Here is a 26,572-nt window from a genome sequence, read left to right on the forward strand (position 1 = left end):
ATAGACAATGTTAGCCACAGAGTTATTTCATTCAAACAGAATATCCTAAAAAAACACATAAAAAATACACTTCCCTTCCCTCATTTAAAAATTATTAAAATAGTCCTATAATACTGGTTATATACAAACTAGTGGTGGATCAAAACTTCAACTATCAAATCTATATAAATAAAAATGTAACTGTTTGTTTGTTCAAAATCTCAAATCTCCGAAAGTTCTTCACTGATTGCTTTGAAATTTGGACACAAAGTTGCATTTGAATACGCAAGTGTTTTTATATACACAACGTTGGATTCAAACACGCGCGTGACAAATTCACACGTGTTTTTAATTGAAAGCACAAACAGACACATAAAACTGTCAATGTGCGTTTGATAAAAATCTTAAATCTACGAAAGTTCTTCACTGATTGATTTGAAATTTTGACACAAAGTTGCATTCGAATACGTGAATGTTTTTATATACACAACGTTGGATTCGAATACACGCGTGTCAAATGCGCGCGTGTTTTTAATCAAAAGCACAAACAGACACATCAAAATTTAAATGTGCATTTGATAAAAATCTTAAATCTACGAAAGTTCTTCACAGATTGATTTGAAATTAACGTTGAATTCGAATAAGCGCGTGTTTATATATACACAACGTTGGATTCGAATACGCGCGTGTCAAATACGTGCATGTTTTTAATCTATTGATTGGGTTGCTGCGCAACAACTACAATAGACGCAATAGACGCATAGAGACAACAGTCTACATATATTAGGATGGACAGTTATGTATGTTATGTTATGTTATGTATGTGTCTTGTAAAGCGCACTGCTGCCCTGAGGCGTCGTGGCGCTGTAGACCGCTGGGGAACCCGTCCTGGCTATCCCTGTGAGATGGTCCCTACTGGGTATCTCCAAGGTGAAACCAGGCATCCCCGGCGAATGTGGGGGGGCCGTTGTAGAGATGAGGCAAGCTTATGCCCAGAGTTGCAGAGTGTGATCCCTGGTTAGAGTAGGCACCGAGGCGAGAATTATCGAGTCTGTTGGTGCTGGTCCACCACCCTGCGGCGTCGGGAATTGAACCCTGGTCCCGGGCCGTTCTCTGCTTCAGGGTCTGCCGCCTCTAACCAGTGAGCCACACCATTCCTGTTGGTGTCAGGATGGCAGACCGGGAGGTGGGTGGAGGGAGGGGGGAGGAGTTGGTTCACTTTGCAACCCGAACAGACCCTATTGAATTGGTTGCTGCTCAACAAATACAAGGGACACATATAGACAATAGTCTACATATATTAGGATGGACAGTTGGTGACAGGATGGCAGACAGGGAAGTGGGTGGAGGGAGGGGGGAGGAGTTGGTTCACTTTGCAACATTAAGAAAGGACGCATAGAGACAATAGTCTAAATAGATTAGAATTGACAGTTGGTGTCAGGATGGCAGACTGGGAAGTGGGTGGAGGGAGGGGGGAGGAGTTGGTTCACTTTGCAACAATAGCGCGTTAGACTGGAAAGTGGGTGGAGGGAGGGGGGAGGAGTTGGTTCACTTGGCAACATTAAGCAAGGACGCATACAGACAATAGTCTATATATATTAGGATGGACAGTTGGTGTCAGGATGGCAGACCGGGAAGTGGGTGGAGGGAGGGGGGAGGAGTTGGTTCACTTTGCAACATTAGTGCGTGTTTATGTATACATAATGTTGGATTCGAATATGCGCGTGTCCAATACATGCGATTTTTTAATCGAAAGGCCGAACTGACCCTATCGATTTGGTTGCTGCGCAACAAATACAAGGGACGCATATAGACAATAGTCTACATATATTAGGATGGACAGTTGGTGTCAGGATGGCAGACCGGGAAGTGGGAGGGGGGAGGAGTTGGTTCCCTTTGCAACCTGAACAGACCCTATCGATTTGGTTGCTGTGCAACAAATACAAGGGACGCATATAGACTACCGTCTACATATATTAGGATGGAGAAAAACACATTGTATTCCCACAAGCATTGTGAAATTAAACATATTAGAAATGTGGGCTTACTCTTTTCTTTCTCTTCCATTTAACCAGACTGAGCCACAGCAACGCGTGGCCGGGTACAGCTAGTGTTATAATAAAAAAGGAGGGGTGCATGTTCTAGGAGTTACTGCAAACTGTTGCTGGGTGCTGGTAAGCCTATAAACTATTTGACTCTTTTTTTAGGATAGCTCAACGAGTATGCCACATGGAGTGCAAAAAGTGTGAGATGGAAAACACAATGGGCATTTGGGTATCATACTTGAGTAATCTCATGGCCTCGGAGCAGTGGCTAAGGCCCAGATTCTTACACAATTGTACCAACCAGCAGGACCCTGGTCTTTTGTAGGCAGGGCAGAAAAAAGTACATGCATTTCAGTTTCCTCGATGTTCTGACACACAGGGCTCTCGACTGCGGTCACCCAAGCACTTATTAGTGAACGATCGGAGCGGGAGTGCCCCGTGTCTGAACTGGAGGAATAACGTCTTTGCAAGAAGTGGCTGGATGTCGTCTAACGTCGCTTCTAGCCTGTATTGCAATTTTACTTCCATGAACCCCTGTGTTAGGCGCCCTAGGGAATTCCTCCATAGCTGTGTCAGTTTTAGTTATCTGTAATTCTCAATTAGTGCCTTTCTAGGGGTCACAATACAGGATCCTTCAGCAGAACTCCACAGGTTTGCCCTCCCCAAAGCCTGGCATGTGTTCCTTATGTGCACCAACCAGGCAGTTTTCCTGCACCTTGCAAGCTCATGACTTCTCTCACATCCCTGTCAGGGGCAAGCTCAGGGGTACTCCACAGTCGCTGCCAAAATAGGAGTGATCTTAACGCTATTTCATCCGTAATGGGGCAAACCCCAGGGTCCATTCTAAGGGGAGGTAAACGGGAGCTAGTGGAAAGATGCAGGAGATGCCTGACAAAGGATTTCTCTGTAAGTGATAGGGGGTTGGACGAACAGTGGCCCCATAATTCAGCACCGTACATAGTGGCACCCTTAGCCTGTACCTTGTAGAGTTCGGCTGCAGGGCCTATTACTTTACAAGTGCACTTATTATACACCTTTAGAAGGATGTATGTATCATAACGCATGGTTTTACTACGCATGCCTTTACAACACAGGTTTTACAACGCAAGTCGTTACAACGACTTGGGTGGGGGGTGCTGGATAGTGGAATAGTTTAATTTACTATTCCAACTCCAGTCCCCGTGGATAGTAGAGAAGGTTTTGGATAGTAAATTAAACTATTCCCTATCCTGCAGCACCCCCAGCGCAATTCGCTGTAATGACTTTCGTTGTAAAACCTGCGTTGTAAAGGTACTATGTAGTGAAAGTTGCGTCGTAAAGGATGTTTCCCCTTTAGAATGCCCCCGAGGACTGAAACCGTTTTAATCTAGCTCTCTTTTTGCCCCCCCAGTTCATTTTCTCGGTTATTGTGATCCCCAGGTACTCAAAGATCGATACCCTCTCTAGGGCCCTTCCATCTAAGGGGGGAGTTTAGGCAAGTACTGTTTTTTGCGTTACACGCCATATTTTTCGTTTTCTGGAGATTAATCTCCAGACCCTTATTTTTGCAAAAGGCACTAAATACATCGAACCCCTTTGCATGCCCATGGGAGACTTTGCGAGCAAGAGAGTGTTGTCTGCAAACATCAGGGTGGGTATCTTTCGATTTGCCAACCGAGGAGCATTTATGTCTTTTCCTGCCATCAGGAACTCTAAAGGGCCATTTATAAAGAGTATGAAGAGAGTCAGAGCCAAGACACAGCCTTGACGTACGCCTTTCTGTACAGGAAAGGGGGCTGAAAGCTCTCACTTTTTTCCGTACCTTATTTGAGCAAAATTACCTTGGTGGAGGCATTTCATCTCATGGCAAAGGTATTCAGGAACCCCTAATTTCAATATTATTCCCCATGCAGTTTATCCCTCGGAACTAGATCAAAAGCGGATTTCAGGTCCACAAATATAAGATAGAGGCTGCCACCCTCTATAGGGAGTATGAGGGGAGGGGGTTTACCCAAAAATGGTCACTGGGACCTGGGTCATATTTAAGTACAGAGAAAAGGGATCCCAGAGAAAATTAACTAATTGGTGCTTTGTTAAATAATAATACTACTACAATAAATGAGTCTACAATGTTTTAATCACAGAGTAGACACAACCAATATATAGTATCAAATAGATATCAATTTAAGACGGTTGACTAGTGCCCAAGAGCAAGGGAACGGGATAAAGTGAGGATGGTGCAGGATGGGGAAGTGACATTAAAAACAGAGCGAAATCGGACAGAGTAACACATAAATAGATATGTTGTGATGATCATAAATCAAAACCGTCATTGAAAATACATGCCCCACAAAATACACTTATGTAACATTGACCATGGGGGCTGCAAAGTAGGGAATTGTTGTCGACGTTTCGACCCTCAAATGATGCAGGATTTATTAGAACCCTTGCGGCGGGGTCTTCATCAGGACGGTGTTGGGACTAGCAACCTATTAATACCATTAAACGGGTTTGAATTATTAACCTCATTTGAAAACAAAACAATAATTGAAGCATTTAAATTGTGAATAAGCACACAATGAGGGAAGAGCCTACCTAGTTAATCGGTGCTCATCATTTCATATCATAATGGAAATCCATGTGAAGACTTGAATCATCTACAAAGTATACACAATTAATTGGTGTGTGTTTATATAATATTCATAGATTTAATCCCAAAAACAGGCAAAGTGCTAGTAATTCAGAACGACTTACATCTGGTGGATAAACAATCGCGTGGTAGCGAGAGTCACGTGGGGCCCGGGGATGTGGGGCGGTGGAGATCAGACGTTACTCTAAGAGGATAAGGGGAATTGTCATCAGAAAAATGACCATTGATTGACAGGGTAGCGCAATTTTAGGCGGACATTACGGCTTACCAAATAATATGGTGCATGTCAAGGTCGTCCCCAAAATTCAGAGGCGCTGGGGATCAGAAAATTCAAAGGTGCGCCGAGAATCAATCAGGTATCACGTAGCTCTAAAGAATTAACGGAATGGCATCAGAAAACCAACCAGTGAATTAGAGGATACCGCAATGTGAAAACCGTAATTACGGCTTACCAAATCAATTGGTGCACGTCATAGTCATCCCCAACTTTCAATAGCGCTGTGGAACAGGAAGTTCAAGAGGGGCGCTGGCAAACAATCCGGTGTCGCCCGCTGGGGAGAAAGGACGATGTACGAGTTAGACAGAGCTCAGAGTGGAACAGAGCTCCGAGTGATTTGTTACAGATCGAAAACACTAGCAAAGCTCACCGGGAAGTAAATCAGGACCGGCAAACAATTCAGGACCGGCGTCTTCACGGCAGCTAGGGAGAGTGATTGCGCGCTTCCTATTTGTCTGGTAACCTTGGAAACAAGGTCAGGTGGTTGTGACGAGTTAATGGAGATAGTAAAGAGACTAGGTCAGAGGTTGATTAAGAGACCCCTCGTCGCATAAATCCGGGATACATTGGGAAAGCCCTCCTTACAACAGGAAACAGGACAATTCGCAAGTGCCGTGGATCATTCTGTTATTAAAATAAAGTGGTAATTTACAGCGTTCAAACCTGATCAATAAAATGGTTCCACACACATTAATAGCAATTTCTATGTCAACCAGCGAACTCGACATTATTTTTGACCCATAGTGCATAGTGCACATTAGCAACGTATTACAGTCGGTATGCCCAAGGATGGATATGGGAGGTGTACCTGTCACATGACAGTAAAAACCCCTCGACGGCCCAAGTGGGTCAGTGACAGATAATGAATCTTGGCCAGATAGTTTCAGTCAAAACGGATTACATAACTGTAGAAACATCACCTTAGTATATAGTTATATAAAGAGCATGTGATTGGCATTAGGAGGACAACATTTGATTGGCATAGTACACATTAGTAACGTATTACAATCGGTGTGACGGATATTGGAGGTGTACCTGTCGCATGATGGTAAAAACCTCAAAGGCCCAATTGGATCAGTGACAGATGATACATTTTTGCCAGATAGTTGCAGACAGATTACATAACTAGAAAAGCACCACCTTGATTTATACTTATATAAAGGGTAGGGCATGTGGTTGACATTTAGGGGGCAGCATGTGGATGGCCATAAGTAGACAGCAATTCAATGTATTGTTTAAGGCAAAGTTGTCAGCTGAGAGAATGAACTATCGTGTTCATTAAGACCTGTTTGGATCGAGTTAAAGAAAAACATCCATTTGAGTTCACGGGTATTCAGGATGGTTGTGATATTCCCACCACGGGGACCCAGAGTTGCTTTCTCAATTATCACCCACTTGAGACTCTCTGGTGAGTGAGTCAACAAGAGGTGCGCCCTGTACCTCACACCGGAACAATCTCATATGTTGGAGGATCCGCAATTTTGCCCTCTGTTGTGTTTGGCCAATGTAAATTAAATTGCATGGGCACACTATGGCGTAAATGATGTTCGAGGTATTGCAGTTACTGAATGTTCTCAACAGGATCTTGCGTTGATTGTGCTCGAATTCTTTTGTCTGCAACGTCGTCTCACAAACTTTGCAGTTACCACACCTGAAATGACCAATTACTGGTGGAAGATTCCATAATGATGTTATGGTTGGTTCATCAGGGGTAGGAAGAAGGGAGCGTACCACAAAGTCTTTGACACTCTTCGCTTTCTTAAAAGCTTGTAGTGGAATTCCAGAGTGATTAAGGTCGTCAGAGATGAGTTTCCAATGCTGATTCACAATACGTTTGATCTTATTGCTCTTAGTTGAGAATGTGGTGACACAGACTAGTCGATCTTGTACCTGGCTGACACGGTTTTTTTGAGTCAGTAGTTCGTCGCGAGGGTAGAACGAGGCTCTTTTACGGGCTTTTGAGACTAATCTTCTGGGGTATCCTCGTTGTTTCAAGCGATTAGACAGATCATCCGATTGTTCTATGTAATGCTCTTTTTGGGAACAATTCCTGCGAATCCTTAGGAATTGTCCAAAAGGCAGATTGTCACGGAGGGCCCGGGGATGATGGCTATCGTACTGCAGTAGAGAGTTTCTCTCTGTCGGTTTACGATACAGAGTAGTAAGTAGAGTACCATGATCATCGTAGATGGTAATATCGAGAAAGTTCACTGTCTGGGTATTGAACTCGATCGTGAATTGGAGGTGAGGTAGTTGTTGATTTAGCCATGCATGAAAAGCAGATAGTTGCAGTTGCTCTCCATTCCAAATTATTAAAATGTCATCAATATAACGCATCCAGAGATGCAGATGATCTCTGAATGGGTTGTGTGCGCAAAGGACAGTATCATTCTCGAAAGCTGCCATGTATAAAATAGCCACATCCGGGGCGAAAGGAGCCCCCATCGCCACTCCTTGGGTCTGTAGGAAGAATTGATTTTTAAACATGAAAAAGTTTTTGGTCATCACTATCCGTAGTAGAGCGATGATGAATTCTGTTGGTACTTGCATGGGAGCAGGTCTCTGTTGTAGATGTTTTGTTATAACTGCAAGTGCTTCCTCTTGGGGAATGCATGTGTAAAGAGAGACCACATCGCATGTGGCAAGAATTTGATGTTCAGAATCAAAAGGAAGATTCTCAATGATATTGATGGTATGGAGAGTGTCTCTGAGATATGTTTGTGTGGCTTCGGCCAAGGGTTTAAGAAAGAAGTCTATATATCTGCCCAAAGGTTCTAAAATCGAACCACAGCGCGAGACGATGAGACGTCCTGGTGGATCCAAAGCATTTTTATGGATTTTGGGAAGCGTATAGATGGTTGCAAGACGTGGATGTTGCTGATTGAGATAATCAAACTCATTCTTGGATAAGAAGCCTTGATTGTACCCTTCTTTTGTTAACTCTAGGATTTCCAAAGCGATTGCTTGTGACGGATCAGATCTCAGTTTGTGGTAGCTGACGCCATCCATCAGTTGTCGGTTGATCTCGGATTCATATTTAGAGACATCTTGGACCACGATGGCACCCCCTTTGTCAGCCGGCTTGATAACAACCCGCGAATTATTGGCAAGCGATTGCAGTGCCATCCTATCCGATCGACTGGTGTTGTATTTGGTGAAGGTTTTCTCAAGTAGTACTTCATTGACATCTCTCCAGACTACCGCCTCATATGCAAGAATTTTATGTGACATAGTGCAAGATGGGGGAACAAAGGTGGAGGGAATCCTGAGGCCTGTATGGGACCGGTCGGAGTATGGCCCGGAGTTCCTGAAAAAATACTTCAACCTAATTCTACGGAAGAATTTGAAAAGTTCAGTTCGTTCCGTGAATGGATCAGGATTGCTGGTGGGAACGTAGGATAATCCTTTGCTGAGGACTCGTGATTCTTGATCACTTAAAGAGTATTGGGAGATGTTGACAACAGGGTTGGTAGTGGGAGAAGAAACTACCACCGATAGGTCTTGTTGCGGGTCACTCTCTCGCCGTGCTGGTCTTGTTGGAAGTGGACCTGCTTCGGGGCTTGGCCACGGCCTCCGTCCCAATTGTTGGTGTTCTGAGTCTGGCCTCGTTGTTGCCCTCTCGTCGTATAGTTGCCTCTGCCTCTCTGAGGTCACCATGATCCTCGACGTTGTCCTAAAAAAGGAATGTGTTGGGGTGGTTGTTGTTGTTGATACCCTTGGTTCGGGTAGTTGTAGGAATAGCTAGGGCCCGGTTGCTCTTGTTCACCCTCAGAGCTATAGGATGAGTCGGAAAAAGTATAGAAGTTACGTCTCCCGTGGTAACCACCGCGTCCTCTGTTGGTAAAACGTCCTTGTGTGTCTTGACGGTAGTAGTCTTCTTGGAGATAGGGATACGTTTTCTTCTTATCGTACAGCCTGATATCTCTAGCAAGTTTCTCAAGTTTGCGATTTTGAGTGGTGAGATCAAAGTCTTTCAGAGATGCTTCTAAATTATTGAGAGTTTCCTTGGCACTTGCGAAATTAGCATCAGCCTCAATTTCTGATTTGAGTGTCTTAATTTCAGTGGTGATAAGTTGGATCTGTTCAGCAGCGGTCTCGACACCCAACACCATCCAATGGCGTGAGCAGTTATTTGCCACGTAGCTGAATCCTTCCTTAAACTTGGGTACTTCAACAAAAATGGCTGGTTCGATTTTGATCTGTAAGCCTATGGGGATGATGTTTTCTTTGAGATACCGTGTTAGCAGGTGACCGTGCCAACGAGTACGGACAAGTTTTTTCTCAAGTCGTTCCAAGCGCGATATTTTATCCTTCAGGGAGAAGTCTATAGTGGGAACATTTGTAGATAGAAAAATATTGTCTGGATTTTCCAAAAGTCTATCAATGTACTCTTCTGAATAGGAGAGCAATTCACGTTCAACCATAGTGTGCTAATGCTGAAATTAATTCAGCCTAGAGATAACCTCGCAGACCAGCGTCTGCACGAAGTGGAGTATGAGGGGAGGGGGTTTACCCAAAAATGGTCACTGGGACCTGGGTCATATTTAAGTACAGAGAAAAGGGGTCCCAGAGAAAATTAACTAATTGGTGCTTTGTTAAATAATAATACTACTACAATAAATGAGTCTACAATGTTTTAATCACAGAGTAGACACAACCAATATATAGTATCAAATAGATATCAATTTAAGACGGTTGACTAGTGCCCAAGAGCAAGGGAATGGGATAAAGTGAGGATAGTGCAGCATGGGGAAGTGACATTAAAAACAGAGCGAAATCGGACAGAGTAACACATAAATAGATATGTTGTGATGATCATAAATCAAAACAGTCATTGAAAATACATGCCCCACAAAATACACTTATGTAACATTGACCATGGGGGCTGCAAAGTAGGGCCACCCTCTATAGTCACAGTTTTCCAGTATAGGAGCTGTAATCTAAAGATTTGATCGATGGTGGAGATCTTGGCCCTAAACTCAGCTTGGAGGGGTCTGAGTACATTACACTCTTCTATCCAGGTCTATAATCGGCCTAGAAGTGCACATGCCTAGATTTTCTGGCTTACGTCTAATAGGCTAATAGGGCGGTAATTAGCAAGACTAAGTGAAGAGCCCTTTTTGTATATTGGAATGATTCCCACCCCGGCCCAGGGTGAGGGGATCTCCATACCCTGAAGGATGGCATTGAACAGAGACCTTAAGTAAGGAGCCCAAACAGAGGGTTCAGAGCCAGGTATCTTGTCCAGCCCAGGTACCTTTGCTGGTAGAATTTTACCCAGTACTTCCACAATCTCCTTTAGGGAGAACAGGGCGTATCTCATTGGGGTGGCTCTAAATAAGTGGGAGTTATTGTCATCAGTCCAACTTCCTTCTCAGCCATTTCATATAAAGAGTCAAAGTGGGCTCTCCAAACTTCCTCTATATTTGGTGATATAGCGAATTTACCTTCAATCAATCCTGTATTAATCAGGTTCCAGAATGTAAGAATATCATGATTTTCCAGCGCATTTCTAAGGTTAATCCATTTTTCACACTCCCAACTGGTTTAAGCCTTAGCTATGGTTGTTTTATAAATTGTCATGGTTTTATTTATTTATTTATTTGAAGGATTTATATAGCGCGAACAAGACCCTTGTGGTATCAGAGCGCCTTAAATGTCAGATGTAGGAAACAAGAATAGACATAGAAAACACAGATATAGGTGATTCAGATATATGAAAATCAAAAAGATATAAAACTAGCTATTAAAATACGAAGCTCAAATAATAGACTAGTAATTAAAGGACAGTAATAAGTCAAAAAATTCACATGAGTTTAGCCATGAGAATCACTTTCACTTCTTTTTTGAAGGAGGCAGTGGAAGGATTCAATCTTGTTTCTGTGGGCAAAGCATTCCAGATCCTGGGAACCATTCCATAGAAAGATGGGTTGTAGGTTTTTTTCTTGGCAAAACTTTGTGGTTTCAGTAGAAGAGTCTTGGCACTCCTGGAGGCTCTATTACCAGCAGAGAGCACCAGTTTCTGAGCTAGGTAGTTCGGAGAATTGTGATGTAAGGCCTTGTGCATCATGCATGCGATTTTCAGATGAATTCTAGCTTCAAACGGTAGCCAGTTGAGGGCTCTAAGATCTAGAGAGATGTGAGAGGTTCTCTTTGAGCCAGTGATGAGTCTCGCAGCTGAGTTGATAGCAGCTCTTAGCGGGGCTGTCGACGACCTTGGGGGGCCGCATAAGGTTACAGCCCCATATTCCACTCTTGGGATTACTAGGACTTAAACTGCTTGTTTGAAGTCGTAAGCTGGCAGGAAGGGTTTCAGTTTTCGAAGTGTCTTCATGTGGAAGTTAGCTTCTTTTGTGGAAGCACTGGTATGCATCTGCTTCTTTAGCCTACTGCCCAGAGTCACACCTAGCGATTTTACTGATTCGACAATGAGAGGTTGTCCTTTGAGAGCTGTTAGGTGCTTTCTCCAGTCCAGGATAGTGGATGCTTTGTTAGGAAGAGTGATTAAGAGGAACTCCATTTTGAGGGAGTTTAGTTTCAGATGGTTTTCGGCCAGCCATGTTTGTTTTTATTGTAGTGTTGAGTTGAGAGATTTGATGTCTTCAAGTGAGTGGATCTTGATGTAGATTTGGGAGTCGTCTGCATACATATGGAAGTGAATCTTGGAGAGACTGAGAAGTACGGTGAATGGTTCCATGAAAAGGTTGAAAAGAGTGGGTGAGAGGGAGGAGCCTTGCGGAACTCCTAACATGACTGGCATGGGGTTGGACAAGGATTGAGTTACCATGAACCTTTGAGATCTGTTTTGGAGGAAAGAGGTGAACCGGTTAAATACAGCTCCAGAGTATCCCATTCTCTGTTTCAGGAGCTTAGGCAAGTTTTGGTGTTTGACGGTGTCAAATGCTGATGACAGGTCGAGTAAGATTAGTAAACAGGCTTTGTTTTGGTTCAGGATTTTTACAGCATCGTCAATTATGTGTGTCATGGCTGATTCAGTACTGTGACCTGCTCGGAAGCCTGATTGATATTGGTTAAGCAGGTTGAATTGTTCGATGTGGCTGATCAGCTGCATGTGAACCCATTTTTCCAAGAGCTTGGCTAGCATAGGTATGTTGGATATCGGACAATAGTTATTTAATTCCGATGGGTCAGCTGTTGGTTTCTTTAGGATAGGGGATACCTGACCTGTTTTCAGGATGTCTGGTATGGTTACTTGAAGGAGGGAGGCATTTATAATCTTGGTCCAGAGAGGTAGTAACAGAGAAATTAAGTCTTTTAAGTAGTTAGAGGGAAGCGGGTCTGTGAAGTGGTTGGAGGATTTCAGAGCGGTTAGCGTCTTTAGTATGGTATCTTCACTGTAAGACCTACTAGGCTTCTTTAATCGGCTGAGTGGGTGGGGAGTAGTGGACTGACCATTAAATGGGCCCGTTGCGGGTTATTTGACCCCATCCTCACCAGCGCCCTTTGGTCATTACCCAAATTGCAAATGCTAGCTACAGCTGGAAAATGCTTTACAATGGGAGGTAGAGTGGAATGATTTAGCTGTAAGTTGTGTTGGGATCGATCGGGTGATAGGTGGCCCATAGGTGTCAGTTCCAAAATTCTACTTATTACATCACTCCCACTCCCCCCACACCCCTTCTCTAGATCTCCTTTATGCTCCCTGGGACTACCCTGATGTAAAGAAACGACCAGGTGTGGTGATTTCGTTCTGTTGTCTGTTTGACAGCTGGGGCTTGAGTGTGTAGGACCAGTGTGAGTTAGTCAATCGATTGAGTCTAGAGGGCTATATCTATTTGTGACGGGGATGTTGTAAAGGGGATATCGCGTCGGATCCAGATTCTGTCTGAGGAGGGGCCTATTGTGTTTCCTCATCCCCATATCAATGCCCATCCTTCTCATGTTATGTGGGTTTAGCCCTGGGGGAAAAGTATCCCAGAGGGAGGGCAACTATACCCCCATTCTCCCTATGATAGCCACACTCTAGGAGGGTCTGCACAGTCCAAGGATCTCTACAATGTATCACTACGCATTCACCAGGGACGTCTTTTGGTCCCCAGCCCACCCAACTTACTCTACATGTAAAAATTATTTCATTTGCATCATTGTGGGAGAATTGCTTGTGTTTTGCCAGCCAGAAAATACATTTGTTTTTAAGTTCAAAATGAGTCTCCCTACACCTCTTAATCAATTCTGGTGCTCCTGCTAGCATATGGGGTTGAGGCTGGGGGAGGTTTATACATGGAAGAGCAATCTCCTCTGCTGGAGGTTTTTCAAGGGTTGCTAATCTTTCCTGGCCCGTGGAGTTGGACCTAGTTGCCAGGGAGCTGGTCCAATTGCTCCCAACAGAGAGGGCTTGGAAATGCTCTCTGGAGCATTCTCTTGGGGGGGTCTCCCATGGGTAGTTTCTTGTGGCGGGTCTCTGTGGCGGTGGAATTCTCTGGCGAAAATCTGTCACATCCTGATTTATTGTGTTAGGCCTAATAGGGCTAATCTGGAAATTGGGGGCTGAAGTGGCTTGCTTAGTGGAATGGGGTGCTATTTGAAGGACCAAAGATTTAGTTGTCTCCACCCCCTTATAAGTTAGCTCAGCCTTGCCCACCCATTGATCAACCAATAATGTCAGTTCATCAACTGCAGCTGCTTAAAAGAATATGGGCTTGCCACCGCGCAGCGGTCGCGAGCAGCGGGCGCGCCGGGTGCGCGCCGGAGGTGCGCCAGAGGTAAGCCCGTCTGTGCCCGTCCGGGCCAGTCTGAGTCCTGAGGCCACAACCCCTGGCCCGTCTTCTGAAAACAATCCCTTTAGGTTAGTCTACTCTTCCTTAGATCTGTGGAACTTGCGAAAAACAACGAGGAATACAGGAGGTGGTATGCTAAACTGCCCTTATCACTTCCCTCCCCAACTAGAAGGCCCGGTGGCATGCAAACATTGCGTGTTTCAAGGGGCTTTGCAGATGAACCTGACGGGTCCTACCGGGCAGGAATCCATCTCTCCATCTGTAGAGCGCACTTTTATTTTGTGCAATGTATGCTCCTTGGCTGGACACTCATTTGAGGTGTGGGATATGATTAGCTCATACTCACCAGACATCTGTTTTTTGACGGAAACATGGTTGAACACCTATAACTTTCCTTTGATCAATATAGCCATTCCGGAGAATTATAAAATTATTCATCTGGATAGGACAAGGAAATCAGGGGGGGGATAGCGATTGTCTGTAAAAGTTATATAAATATTTTGCTTGGGTCAATACAGTAATGGAGGATAGTATGGAAGTAGGGATTTTTAAAGCTAATTTTTCCCCGACGGAGAGCTGGACGGGGGCCCTAGTTTATCGGCCCCCGGGTCCTAAGGCCGACTTTGTTGACAACCTTGTGGACTTGATTGCCACACATGCTCTCACTGTAAATCAATTCCTACTTTTGGGTGATTTTAACTTTCACGGTGAGTCACTCACCTCCCCGGAAGTGATTAAGCTTTTCTCAGACCTGGAACAGTTGGGGCTCTCACAGAGAGTCCAGGGAGCTACACACAATGGTGGTCACACCCTGGACTTAGTCTTTACTAACATCGACTCCATTAGCTGCGACCCCCCGGCCCCCCTCACGTGGACAGACCACGCGATGATCAAGTTCTCATTGGCCCTCAGGGGACTGAGCCCCGCAGGTCACCCAATTGAGAGGAGGAAACATCTCCCGCGCCAGTGGAATAAGCTATCACTACAGAGCTTTGAAACTGAATTCTGGCGCTGCCCCCATCGAAGGGTCAAGATACATCTAGGGTAATGAAGGGCTTTAGGGAAGGCCTTGAACAGGTTTTAGATACCATCTTACCAGTAAATAGACAGACCAGGCCCAGTCGAAGCCGTCGCTCAGCCCAGTGGTACTTGCCCGAACTTAAGCAGGAAAAAGCTGCCTGTAAAAAAATGGAAAGAATTTGGCAAAGAAATAAGTCCTTACACTCAAAGGCGTCATTTAAAACTGCACTGATGATTTATCATCATAATCTCAAGGCAGCTAGATGTCAGTTTATCACGAGTCAGATTGACAAAGCAGATAATTCATCAAAAGCCCTCTTTGACATCGTAAAGGGTTTCACTACCCCCGAAGCGTGTAAATCGTCAGCCATAGAATCTCAAGAGTTATGTGACTCCTTGGCGGAATTTTTCCAATAAAAAATCGATAAAATCTATGCCAATTTTCCGAACCAAATTCAGGGCCCCCCACTACTGGACTGCAGTTTGGGACACTGCCCTGGAAAACAAGACTGCCTCCTGGAATCTTTTACCCCAATCTCCCTTCTGGAGACACAAAGAGCTTTGTAGGTGGCGAAATCAGGCTCACCTGCAGATCTCTGCCCCCCTAAGGTTATGTCTCTGCTTTCTAACATTGTGGCCCCTGCCATTCAAAGCATTTTTAATCTTTCAATCCAGGAAGGTGTGGTCCCACTACCCTGGAAGGAAGCCTTTGTACGTCCCATACTTAAAAAGCCAGCGGCAAACCCTCAAGACTTAGGTAACTATCGCCCCATCTCCTTGCTACCATTATTGGGGAAAATATTGGAGAGCTTTATAAACCAGCAATTAAATAGCTACCTAGAGTCAAACACCATCTTGCACCACTCTCAATATGGGTTTCGGCGGGGTTTCAGCACCGAAACAGCTCTACTGACGGTAACTGACTCCCTAAGGATGACCATTGATGCGGGAGGCTCGGTAATCCTGGTCCTGCTCGACCTCTCCGCGGCGTTTGATACCATCTCCCATGTGAAGCTCGCGTAGAGGTTCAGAGCGGCAGGCATACAGGGCCTAGCCCTCAAGTGGCTACAGAGTTTTCTGCAGGACAGATACCAAACGGTCACCATGGGCCCGAATAGCTCCAAAAAAACTCCGCAGGACAAGGGTGTCCCCCAGGGCTCCTGTCTCAGCCCCACCCTTTTTAATATTTATCTGGCGCCATTGGCGAGTGTGGTGGAAGCCCTGGGGTTTGAGACGGTGTCCTACGCTGATGACACCCAACTGGTGTTCAACTGCGGGCCAGATGCGGCAGCCAATAGACTCCGTTTTCATTTCGGAATGATGGAGATCGCAAATTGGATGGCTAACAATTGCCTCCAATTGAACTCAAGCAAGACAGAGGTCATGCTGTTGGGAAAAGCTGAGGAATCCTGGTCCCCGGATTGGTGGCCAGCACAACTGGGCCCGCCCCCCTCGCCATCTCAGAGTGTGAAAAATTTGGGTATCAAATTAAACCACACCCTTACAATGCAAGATCACATTTCCTCGGTTGCTGGGGCATGCTTCTATAGATTGAAATTATTACGGAAGATCCTTCCTTTTATTCCTATGACACATCGCAGAACGCTGACCCAGGCAACTATTATTAGCCGGTTGGATTATGGAAACCCTCTGCTTGCTGGAGTAGGTGCAACACATATAAGGAAGCTGCAGGTCATTCAGAATATGGCCGCTAGGCTTGTTCTGAACCAACCGGCGGGCACCCCATCTTTGCCTCCACTGAGAACCCTACACTGGCTTCCAGTGAAGCAAAGATCCTTTTTAAAGTTTGCTGCCTTACCTTTACGGCTCTTCAGGGCCGCGGTCCATTGTATCTCCAATCAAAACTGGAAAAATACTCGCCCAACCTCCAACTGAGATCTAGTTCGCTGCATCTTTTGCATATCCCTCGCATTAAACAAAGTAGGACTGGGGGTAGGGCCTTCTCTTACTTGGCCCGAAGTATTGGAATAGTCTCCCTATGACTCTTCGAGACATCTCCTCCTACCATTCCTTCAGGATACTCCTTAAAGCCCACCTGTACTAGTCCTATCGGCCTGTTATGCCTTCTTGTGCTTGCGACTAAGAAAAAAGCGCCGAGATGCCCCCCGGTGATTCGTGCGCTATATAAGCAAGAATAACATAACATAACATAACCCGGTCCCTTAGAATATTCAGTTCATCCTTTATAATGGTCCTAAATTGAGTCTGGAGGTCCAGCACCAGGTTGGTCACCATGGCAGGTTGCTCGTGGTTAGCCTGCGGTGCCTCCCCTAATCCATCGTCCCCATATTACTGTTCATTACTCTGTTCACTTTATGCTTTTTCCACTTTGGGCCGGAGGTAGTCCCTTTTCTTTTGCCAATATTCTCTAAGAGTTTCTCAGTGTTAGGTACTGCACTGGTTTTTGCTGGTGTCCTTGGGAGTTCCGGTATAATGTCCAACGATTGCTGTAAGGGCGGAGAGGGGCTACCAAGGTCCTGGGTGATAGTGCATGGGGCTATGACTGGGGTTAATGAAAGACACCTTTCTATCCGCTTGATTTCTGTGGCTACAGCTCTAATTGCCCTTTGTAACATTTTATCTATTGAAGTAGGTTGTAGGAGAGGTGCAGATTGAGGAGCGGCAGTGGTTCTTGGTTTGCCATAGCTGCTTAAATGGTAGATCAGAATTTATTGGAGAAGATGAAAAGGTTAACCTGGTTACTGATCCAGAAGGTTGGTGGGTTTGTAGCTGTGGGTGGAAAAGGGAATAGTGTCCACCAGAGGGAAGCTCCTATTTAACCTTTAGTAATAACAGACACACAGAACAGGTGGGAGCCACTAACCTCAGGTAGACAGTCCGTTGTGGTGGATAGCTCACAATAGTCCATTGTCAAAACCAAGAGGGGTGGCTCAGCTCAGTCACATCTGGGCACTGACGGGCGCAAACAGGCCCGCCCTTGGCACAGGCTTGGCCCGTGCACGTCCTGTGCTGTGGGAGCTTGCGGCTGGGTTTCTAGCACCTCCTAGTGCTAGCGCGATGACGTAGGCGCTAGGCTGTGCGCCCCAATGATTCCAGGCTCTCCCATAGTCCTCCGAGCAACAGGCAGCAGGTTTGGCAGTTCCTGCACTGTGGGACCTCGGGCTGGGTTTATAGTGCTTCCTGGGGCTAGCTCGATGATGTAGGCGCTGTGCTGTGCGCCGCAATGATTCCTGGCTCTCCCCTTGTCCTCCGAGCAACAGGCAGCAGGTGTGGCAGTTCTGCGCTGCCGGAGCTTGCAGCCGGGTTTGTAGCGCCTCCTGGCACCAGTGCGATGACGTAGGCGCTGTGCTGTGCGACTCAATGATTCCTGGCTCTCTTCCAGTCCTCCAAGCAACAGGCAGCAGGTTTGGCGGTTCCCCAGTGTGGGATTTAATGAAAAATGCACTCAGAGGGCATCTCAGAGATGCCCCCTGTAAAACGACTGAACACTAGTGTCCTGGCTGAGTGACTGTTCACCAGCTGCCTCCACCAGACATTTTTCTGGACCTCAGGTTTAAAAGCCTGCCCCTTTCGGGGTCTGAAACAATGCACATCCTAGAACGATATGCCAAGCCTCCTTCCTCAGGACGGAGAGGGTCTGTGAAGGGGAAGCTTCAAAGAATGGCTGCCTTTGTAAGCTACCACAGCAATTTGTTGCTTCCAGCATCTGGCCCCCACCGGTTCTGACCCCACTTTGGGCGGATGAAGCGGCGGGAAAATCAAGTGAGGAATGGAGGTGTGCCCACCTTTGTCAACTCCACCCCTCAGGTGGGGGAGGCGAGGTGAAGCACAACTCCCAGTCCCTGCCATTTTGCAGATGGGTTGACCCACCAAACAGAGATAGGCATATGCCCCCCTCCCACTGGAGGGTGGCATAAAAGGGGGTGTACCCACCCCAAGGAATTAACCCATTGGTCCTGACCTTTACTTACTTAGCTGTAATACCCCTAAATCTAGTATTTAGGGGCAACCCAAACTTGCCTCCTCAGACAAGAACCTACCAGAAGAAGAAAGGAAGGAGGACAGAAGAAGCCATGCTGATGTAAGCAGACGAGGATGTGCACTGACTGGTCCCCAGCACTACCAGCCTGTCTGCACCTCGAACTTGCTCCAGCAAAATTCTGGTGTTTTATGCAGCTAGAAGCCCTCAAGAACTTGAAGGACCTGCCCTGCCTTCCACAATCAAGACTTTGTCTCCTGTGAGCATCGGATTAGCTCAACACCAGACTCTGGCTCCGGCCAAATCTCTGAGTCTGCACCACTCTGCCCCAGATGCCCACGATCCAATTTCGAGTGGCCCAACACCACGAGAATGTCTACCTTGCAATCCTGACCTGAGATCTGGTGATCTCTGACCTGCCTCAATCTCCAATTGATGCGTGCAACCCCTTTCTGGAGGATCCCCCTGACCGCGATCAGAGCTGTTAAGAAAACCTGACGCCTAAAGAAACCCCTTCACCCGATATCCCATGGCCTTGGGTGGCCCAACCGACATTGTCCCAGCATCCCCATACATCCCCACTTACCTCTCCAACCAGTGGTAACCTCCAGAAGATCTTCATCCCGAGCCTGCAGTGTTTGTTGAAACCAGAGAATCCCCATTGAAATCAACAGGGCACCTGATGCCAAAATAGCACCCTGCACCCAGCTGCCCCTGCGCCGCTGCGGCTGTACTTTGGGTGCTAACTCGGATTCCCCCTTTGCCCTGTGCCTAACACCAAGAGCTTTGCTCCCACAACCTTGTGACCGGATTCTCGGCAAAAGAAAAGGGACCACCTCCGGCCCAAAGTGGAAAAAGCAAATAGTGAACAGAGTAATGAACAGTAATATGGGGGCAGTTGGATCAGGGGAGGCACCGCAGCCTAACCACGAGCAACCTCCTATGGTGACCAACTTGGTAATGGACCTCCAGACTCAATTTAGGACCATTATAAAGGATGAACTGAATATCCTAACGGACCGGGTTGATGAACTGACATTAATGGTTGATCAATGGGTGGGCAAGGCAGAGCTAACTTATAAGGGGGGTGGAGACAACTAAATCTTTGGTACTTCAAATAACACCCCATTCCACCAATTGATTCCTAGTACTTTAGGTACACTCCAGTTTGGTTACTGGGGTACCATTTTGAGTCCCTAGTATGTGGTACCTTAGGTAGAAAGGGCATAGGTACCCCAGAGGCCTACCAGGGGCTGCAGCATGTATTATGCCACCCCTGGGAAGCCTTCCAAAGTGACACCACAGGACTGCTACTGCAGCCTGGGTAAGGTGGTGCATGCATCCCTTACTTAGATATAGGTTACCTATATCTACCTTAAATCACAGCACATATAAACCTATCAGTCACCCCTATAGCCGGTCTTATCAATGCTGAAGGCAGGGTGCTTGGTTTTGTGTGAGAGGGTGCCCATGCATGAGCCGGGCCCCTCTGCAGAATTCGGAACCTATTCTCTGGGGCTGTTCTGTGATGCAGCCAGACCATATACTCTTAAGTGCATTATAACCTTGCAGTAAATGCTAAATTTGAAATGGCTGCACGGAAACATATTGTGTTTGGTGTCAAACACTTTGGAATCCTACCCCCGCCAGTCCTGGCAGCTGGGGTAGAATTCCACCCTTCTAGAGGGAGAGACATGTACACACCGGTATACCCGGTACCAGTTTAAAAGAGACCTGGCATCACAAAATGGATGCTGCAGCCACAGACACTAGTCTGGCCTCCTGCTGGTGACTGAATCTCCGGCAGGGGAGACCTGGACAATAGGTTTTCTGTCACAGGGAGGTGTAACCACCTCCCAGACAGGCTTTAGTGTATTGGGGCTGGGTGGGTGCACTCTGAAAGTGCTTTGAAATCTGCACTGGGGGCACATTTGGTGTCCCTGTGCATAGCCCAGTTCAAACCGGGCGCAAAACTGGACAAAGGAAATGGGTGTGGCCACCCCTCTTTCCAAACCCTCCTATAGGTGGGTCCTCAGAGTATGTCCAACCCCTTACTTGGGTATAAGAAAGGAACCCCTTGCTACAGGACTTTAGATTACACCTGGATGAAACTCTGCTACAGATATCCTGGAACTTTGACGAACTACACGACTAGATGACTGAAGAATCTCCCTTTGGGTACAGGAGTTACTCCCCTGATTGGCAGGCACCAACAAAGCATTTGCCAGTCTGCATCTCTGAAGCTCCCGCTGGACTCCTAAGTATTTGCAACCCAGGAGGTGGATTTCCAGACATCTTAGAGGCTGACCCGAGTCGCCAGCAAAGCTGAGACCCGCAGCCCTTGTGAGTGATGTGAAACCAGAACTCCAGGACACCGAGCACATTTGCAAGTGCATCAACTTCTCAACGTTCTTTGAAGCTGTACTTTGGGTTTCTTGTAGCCCAAGCCCCTCGCACTATTTGCACTGAAGATTGCTGGCCAACACTGTGTGTTCCGTGAGCCAGTTCTGAGTGTTTCAGCTTGAGGCCCCTTCGTGATGCCTGGTCTGTCGACTGGTGGGTCCCTGTGAAGGCAACTCTGATTTTCCTTGGGCTATCCTGGTTGCTCCAGACGTGCCCTGACTCCGCACTGCGTTGTGAGTCCCTCGGACCTTGTTGGTCTACACAGAAGCATTTCTTCTCTTTCTGCGTGGGTTGCTGTTGCCAAGGCTTGTTGGGTCCAATCCAGTCACCGATGCTGCAGCACTCAACATCCTTTATGGGGCAGCTCGAATCCAGCTCCTGATTGTCATCAATGCCTCCTGTTCCACGTGGCTGAAGAGTCAAGCTTCACCTCTTCAACCTAAAATCACCCAATATCGATGGGCATTCGACTATTGTGCCCCTGGTTACTGGCAAGTGACCCAGACTCTGTCCCCTCTGCTTCCAGGTTCTTCTCATCTTTGATCCAGGCTTGGATCACACTGGACACTTTCCTCTTCGATGGCAGCAGCACTTTGCAGCAGATCACCATTGAAATCAACAATAATTCTCAACACCAAAAGACACCTATGCACCCAGCTTCCCTTGGTGAGGTAACTCGAGTACTCCGGTGCTCCCATGGGTGTGGGCCTTAGAACCCTTTAAGTCTAAAGGGGTTTGCTCAAAGTCCTCTCCTAAGTGTCCTTAATGTTTAAATTTCCACCCGCGACTTTCCCCATAGAAGCTAACAGTGATTTGCGACTGAGTTCTCATACTGCACGCGTCCCCCGTGGGTCCCCTGTGTCACTACCTTGGGTGGTTCCTTTTGGTCCCAGTGATTATACAGGCTCTAGGACTTGTGTCTAGTCAAGTTGTGGTCCTTATACCACTTTCTTAATATATGGTTTGGTAGGCCCCTAGGGCTCAACGTATATTGTGCTAATTTACTGTGTGATATTAAGTGTAACGTACCTCTAGCCTCATAAAGAGACTAGTAGGGTGTGTTTAGAATAAACACATACATTTTATATATATTCGTGGGGCCATATTATCAAGAAAGGGTGATACATTATCGCCGCTTTTATCGGCAGGAAACTGCCGATAAAGCGGCGATAATGAGCTTGATAATATGCCCTTGTGAATTCTCATAGCAGCCCAGGTTAACACCAGAACCTGGGCTGCTATGGTAATTCACAAGGACATATTATCAAGCCTGTTTCGCCGCTTTATCGGCAGTTTCCTGTGGCGATAATGTATCTCTCTTTCTTGATAATATGGCCCTTGGTGTGGTTCTCCTTTCATTTGGTCATTCAGGAGATTATAGACTGGTAAAACAAACTGCTTTACATTCCTTCAAGACTTGGCCTGAAGGCTGCTCTACATAGCTACCACTAGGATAGCTTTCAATAAAGGTTCTCTTTGACCTATCACCTCTAAGGGGTTGTTTGGACTGGTGCAAGGTGCCCACTATAGCTAGTGGACAGCATATGCCAGGCCAACTTCTCACATTGGTGTGCAGCAGTTGGGATTCAACTTTGCCTTTGTTTGACCAGATAATCTCAAGTGATTGACCAACTGAAAACCACTAAAGGTACCTTAAGTACATATAATACAAGCTTAAATTACAGTTTTACTGAACTTAGAGTTGTGTGTCAAGGGTTTAGCACACCCTTTCTACAACTCAAGAGAGTTTAGTAGGCCACACTAGAGTAGGTAGGTGCGTACACCACAGCACACTAGTAATGTCTTCAAGGAAAGGAACCAGTAGGTCCCTGCCAGATGTCCATACTGTACTGGCATCCAAGTATGACACATTCCTATTCTTGGAATTGAGAGCATTGTGTACTACTAGGAGCTGGATGACAGGCAAAAGTGCAAACACCCAACGCCTCAAGGAGGTACTACTGCTGGATGATCTCGGGAAGGCCTCAGTGCCTGAAGGGGTAGACAAAGTGGGTGGGGCAGCAGATGAGGAATGGCCCTGTAGTGAAAATGACCAGGACCAGACCTCTGATGCTGACCAGGAAGGTGACAATGACCTTAACATGGAAACAGCAGCTGGTCCCTCCTGGAGATGAGGAAGAAGGCCAGCATGGCCCTCTCTTTGCCCCACCAGGGAGAGTTAGAGGTGTGCCTAGAAGGCCAATATCTCCTTCTGAGGAGTCTGACCATTCAGATATATATGTAGGGACCTCTGTTTCTTCTCAAAGGAGGGAATCCTCCCAGGAGAAGAGAGAAAGGCAGCTCAAGTATGAGGAAGCCCAGCTGAGAATTAGAAGACAGCAGGTAGGCTTGGAGAGAAAGCGCCCTAGACCTCCAAAGAGTTAGAAAGAAGATGGGACTAGAGTCCCATGGTGGCAGCAACTTCCCTAGTGGTAGAGAGAGCTCTCATGACCATAGGAATTTAAACAAGATTGTCCCTCCCTACCAGAGTGTGGATGACATCCACAAATGGATTACTGCACTTGAAAGGGCCTGTAAAGTTCAGAAGGTCCCCCAGGAGCAGTGGGCAGCCATCTTGTAGCTCTCCTTTGCAGACAAAAGTAGAGATAAGCTCCTCACTGTTAGAGAAGAGGATGCTCATGAGTATGCAGTCCTGAAGAGTGCTCTGATTGAAGGGTTTGGCCTAACCGCTGAACAATACAGGATAAAATCTCAGAGATACCCAAAAGGTTCAGACTCAGGACTGGGTTGACTTTGTTGATTGTGCTAATAAGGCTCTGGAGGGATGGTTACTTGGCAGTAAGGTGTGTGATTTCACAGGATTGTACAACTTAATTATGAGGGAGCAGATCCTTAATAATCGTCAAAATCAATCTGTTGCATCAGTACCTGGTGGACCAAGAATTGGGAAAGAAGGCAGATAAATGGGTCAGAACCAGGGTGAAGCACAAGGTTCAGAACCAAGGTGGTGACCAGAAGAAGCAAGACTCTAAGAACTCTGATAAGGGTGGGGGAAAGGGTAAAGACCAGAAGTCCTCTCAAGGTCCCCAAAATCTGCATATTTTGGGGAGTCCCAATCATCCAAAGGAAAAAGCTAAAAGAAACCATGGTGTAAAATCTGTAAACAGAAAACCCATTGAACTAGTGATTGTAATAAGTCCAAAGACTCAACTCCAGCCACCATTGCCCCTAAGGCAACTGTTCCCCCTAGTTCAGCTCCAAGTGATGGTACTCAGAATAAGGGCGTAGTAGGGTTAACCCTGGGTTCTGAGATGGACTCTGGCCTAGTCAGAGATCCAACTCAGGCTGTGCTGATCTGTGATGGAGGCATTGATATGTCCTCCTTTGTGAGTCCTGGGCAAATACAGACAGCAGCCTTTGATTAATGGAAAAGAGGCTTTGGCATTCAGGGACACAGGGGCAAGTGTCACAATGGTGACACACGACCTTGTGGCTCTTGAGCAGATCATACTTGGTGAAATGTACCAAGTGACCAATGCTAGCAATCCCAGGACTGACCATGCCCTGTCAGTTGTTAATTTCTCCTTGGGAAGGGTATATGGTCTCAAGAAGGTTGTGGTAAGTGTAGACCTCCCTTTTGAATGCTTGCTTGGCAATGATTTATAGACTTCATCTTGGGCTGAAGTGGAGCTCAGGACCCATGCAGAAATGTTAGGAATCCCTGCACATGTGTTTGCTGTGACTGGGTCACAAGCCAAAATGCTAAAAGTTGAACAGGTCCTGGATTCTGGAAGAATGGACCAGGTACCTTCCAAGAAAAGGAGCAGTAAGGTTAAGACAGAGCCTTCCCTGCTGACTCAGAATACAGATCAGTCTCTTGAGGGAGATCATTTTAGTCCTGAAGAAGGAACTGTCCTAGATGAGCTTGACCCTGATCAGGTGGAGTTCTTGGGGACAAGGGGCCCTTCCAGGGCAGATCTGATCCAGGAGCAGCTGAGCTGCCCTTCTCTTGAACCCCTCAGATAGCAAGCTGCTGCTGAGGCCGCTGGGAATACTAGTGGTACCCATAAGATATATTGGGATGATGGACTCCTCTATTCGGAAAGTAGAGACCCCAGGAGGTTTGGTTATACCTTTGAGGTTCAGGGGCTTCCTATTAACACGCTCCCATGATATTCCTTTAGCAGGTCACCTGGGCCAAAACAAGACTTGGGACAGGATTGTCCCTCACTTTCATTGGGCCCACATGTCTGAAGATACCAAGGAGTTTTGTCGCTCCTGTGTTACCTGTCAAGCCAGTGGTAAGGCAGGTGGTGCAACCAAAGGCCCTCTGATACCACTACCTGTGGTGGGGGTTCCCTTTGAAAGAGTGGGGATGGATTGACATAGTTGGTTCCATGGATCCTCAGACAGCCTCTGGGCACAGATTTATCCTGGTGGTGGTGCACCATGCCACTAGGTACCCAGAAGCCATTCCACTTAGGACCACCACAGCATCTGTGGTGGTAAGGGCCCTCTTGGGAGTGTTCTCAAGGGTGGGCTTCCCTAAGGAGGTAGTTTTAGACAGAGGTACTAACTTCATGTCTAGATACTTGACTGCAATATGGAAGGAGTGTGGAGTGAATTAAAAATTCACCACACCCTATCACCCACAATGCAATGGTTTAGTTGAAAGTTTCAGCAAAACCTTAAAGGGCATGAGCAAGGGTCTCCCAGAAAAGCTTAGGTGCAGATGGGACATCCTTTTGCCCTGTCTTTTATTTGCATACAGGGAGGTTCCTCAGAAGGGGGTAGGTTACGGCCCTTTTGAGCTTCTGTTTGGGCATTCTGTAAGAGGTCCTTTGTGTCTGGTGAAAGAAGGGATGGGAGTTACCTCTTAAACCCCCTAAACAGAACATAGTGGACTATGTACTTGGTCTCCGCTCCAGGATGGCTGAGTACATGAAAGAGGCAACCAAAAACCTTGAGGCTAACCAGGAATTGCAAAAGGCCTGGCATGACCAAAAGGCTGTGCTGACTGTTGACCAGTCAGGACAGAAAGTGTGGGTGTTGGAGCCTATGGCCCCAAAAGCCCTGCGGGATAAGTGGAGTGGCCCCCATACAATTGTTGAACAGAAGGGAGAGGTTACATATTTGGAAGACCTTGGAACTCCCAGGAGCGCCCATAGGGTGATCATGTCAACAGACTGAAACCATATGTTGACAGGGCAGTGCAGACATGGGCTTGATCATGGCTACTGATGAGGGACAGGAGGAAGAGAGTGATCCACTTCCTGACCTGCTCTCACAGAACCCTGATGATGGGTCAGTGAATAGTGTAGCCTTGGCAGGCAGTCTCACTTCCCAGCAGCAAGCTGATTGTAGACACGTGCTCAATCAGTACAGACATATGTTCTCTCTGACTCCAAGTCAGACTACCTGGTGCACTCATGAAGTGGACACTGGGGACAGTCTGCCTGTTAACAATAAGGTTTACAGGCAACTTGACCATGTCAGGTACTGTATCTGGACTGAAGTCCAGAAGATGTTGGATTTGGGAGTTATTAAACCCTCAGATAG

The 26,572-nt window shown here is 46.5% G+C and overlaps 1 protein-coding gene across 1 annotated transcript in view; it reads left to right on the top strand.

Annotated features, from left to right (window-relative positions):
• Positions 1-26,572, top strand: part of PROK1 (prokineticin 1) — a 200,608-nt gene that overhangs the window by 131,176 nt on the left and 42,860 nt on the right. The window lies entirely within an intron of this gene.

The sequence above is a fragment of the Lissotriton helveticus genome, chromosome 5_1, assembly GCF_964261635.1.
Source record: "Lissotriton helveticus chromosome 5_1, aLisHel1.1, whole genome shotgun sequence".
In the NCBI taxonomy this organism is placed as follows: Eukaryota; Metazoa; Chordata; class Amphibia; order Caudata; family Salamandridae; genus Lissotriton; species Lissotriton helveticus.